This window comes from Austrofundulus limnaeus, unplaced genomic scaffold (assembly GCF_001266775.1).
Source record: "Austrofundulus limnaeus strain Quisiro unplaced genomic scaffold, Austrofundulus_limnaeus-1.0 Scaffold451, whole genome shotgun sequence".
NCBI classification, from domain to species: domain Eukaryota; kingdom Metazoa; phylum Chordata; class Actinopteri; order Cyprinodontiformes; family Rivulidae; genus Austrofundulus; species Austrofundulus limnaeus.
This window is the reverse complement of record NW_013952853.1, coordinates 473,437-476,000: the sequence shown is the minus strand read 5'-3', so window position 1 is coordinate 476,000 and position 2,564 is coordinate 473,437. Positions and strand designations below refer to the sequence as shown.

General features: G+C 38.8%; 1 long non-coding RNA gene across 1 annotated transcript; it reads right to left on the bottom strand.

Annotated features, from left to right (window-relative positions):
* Positions 1 to 1,322: 1,322 nt before the first annotated feature.
* Positions 1,323 to 2,218, bottom strand: LOC106529551 (uncharacterized). Its single transcript, XR_001311648.1, has 2 exons — positions 2,062 to 2,218; positions 1,323 to 1,984 (listed from the first exon to the last, which is right to left on the bottom strand). It is a non-coding gene; the product is annotated as an uncharacterized LOC106529551 (long non-coding RNA).
* Positions 2,219 to 2,564: the final 346 nt, after the last annotated feature.

Below are 2,564 nucleotides of genomic sequence, written 5' to 3'. Positions count from 1 at the left end.
AATCACAACTAGTGATGTGTTAGTGTCAGAGCTTGACTTTTGACTCGTCTGGCAAAAACTGTTGCCACTGACCAGGCAGGTACATGTACTTTACCTGACATTCTGTCTGTGGTTGTTCTGTCCTTTAATTCACAGGTCACTGCTCTTTGAAATGCTTCTCTCCAATCGAGATCAAGCTGTCCATTCATGGTGGGATCAAATTCAGCAAAAACCAACTGTTTACACCTTTTTATGATGTTCATGCCAATGAGGCCTGGGACAGGTTCCTTGGGTGCTGACTGTTTCAACTCTGCACCTTCAGCAATCCCCCTGAAACTGGGCCTTTGATTATTAAAAACCCACAACCCAAAAAGACATTTTAATGGAACCCCCACTGACCTGAATGGTTACTTCACAACATTCACCAACAGCATTCTCAAGAAACTGTTCCTGATTAAATATCCCAGAGCCTTTGGTTTCGCCTCAGATTGCCTGGCTCATAGCATCCGAGGAAGTTTTCCTGAAACGATGCAAAGGTAGTTGGCTGATGTGCTGGTTTGAGTTGACTGCAAGTTTTTGCGACGTGTCCCACTCCTTTACATTTGAAACAAATAGGTCTGCCATCTTCTGTATACTGAGACCTGGATTTTGTTTTCCCACTCCTATCTTGGCTGGGCTTGTCTCTAAAAGTTATACTCTCTTTCAGTGCGAGTCAACTCTCCTATAGCCCTCGTCTGTTCAGATATACTTTTCAATGTCTTCTTGTATACTCTCTGGGTGGGGGGGGCTTACCCTCGTACACCTTGAAAACCCGATCTTTATGAATATTTAATTGAAATGAAAACTCATCTCAGTCTTAACATGCTTTATGTTTTCTCGTTTTTTTTGTATATTGCCAGTGAAAAAAATTGTACTCAATTCTCAGCGTGTCTTTGCAATTATAAATTTGTCAGTCACAGTCAATATTTAGCAACACATTTTTGTAAGTGACTTCCAGAGAGTAAAACTCCAGACTATTCTTTTTGTCACATATTTAAGTGAACTCCTCAAAGAAACATTTTAAAGAGACAAACCCCTCGTGGGAATCAGAGTAAGACTTGGTTCAAATGCTAAGTTCAACAAAGATGCCTCAGAAAAATAAGCATTCAAATTTCAACACAAAAGACATTGTGTCCTTGTACTTCTACTGTAATGATCACGATGCCGCCACATGATTCAGAGCTGCCAGGGTTTCTTCAAATTTTGAATTATCTTTCATCCTAACTTTCCCACATACTTTCTGCCCTAGAAAAGTGGTCGATCAATCTCATGTAAAATAATAAAAAAGAACAAAGAGGCAGCAATTATTCATTCAATAGGAAGATTTAACAATTATACATGAAGAACATTTAAAACCATTTAAGTTGGACAAAAGTGATGAACAATACAAAGAAATAAATCAAAAGCAAATACATTTTCCTTTGGTTGAGGGGTTTCACACTTTAATAGCTGCATCACCACAAAACTATAAACAGTCCTTGTTTTTCTGCCTCACAACTGAATATAAATTTGAAATATATTGAAACAAATTCCCATATGGTTTTGCATGTTCTTTTGCTCACAGGTCCTGTAGAAACGTCATTGATGCTGCTTGAACCATTAACACACCTGTTAACCATTGTCCAGTTTAGTTTTCTCTTCAGTTTCTAAATAATCTTTACTGCAATTTTGTTTTGAGTCATTAGGAAATTGATAATTTGGTTGAATCACTTTATGCAACTTTATTCATTGTCAAAAATGGACCCCAAAGAAACTAAAAAGAAATAGGGCCTAGAATGGACCTCTGAGGAACTTGTCATGTAAATTTGGGCTCCAGCTGATGAAGAGTCTTTTATCTGAACTGAGAAACTAATTTTACTGAGTGTCAGGTAGTCAGAAGACAACAAAGTTCTGTATTAAAGAGGTAAGGATTGGTGTTTTTTGGCTCCTGTGTTTCCTGATTAGTTCCTGGCTCCATTATCTGCGCCTGTGAGTGATGATACTGATGAGCTGCTGCGGCTTAAAAAGCTCCATGGCTGTCTGGCTCATGCTGATGCATCTTACCTTTATGATTTCCTACCACGACACGTCTTGAGATCATTCACCTTGTCCTCCACGCTCTAGAAAGATCATGTGCCTGAGTCAGTCTGAGTGTCAGCCTCACGGACAGAAACTGTAAGTTGATTCCACAAGAGAGGAGCTTGATATCTGAAAACTCTGCCTCCCATTCTACTTTTAGAAACTCGAGGAACCACAAGTAAACCTGCAGTCTAAGAGCAAAGTGCTCAGGAAAATATGGAACAATAAGATGTTTACTATATGATGGAGCTTGGTTGTCAAGAGCTTTGTATGTTGGGAGTAATATTTTAAATTCTATTCTGAATTTGACAGGGAGCCAGTGGAGAGAAGCTAAAACTGGAGAAAATCGCATCCCTCCTCTTCCAGATCCCGTACCAGTCCCCTGCACCTGTAAATAATAATAATAATAAACCCAAGCTTCTGATTAAAAACAAGAAAAAGAAAATAAAGCTTCGCTGTTTTGTTTTATTCCTGGAGAGCTTAATTCA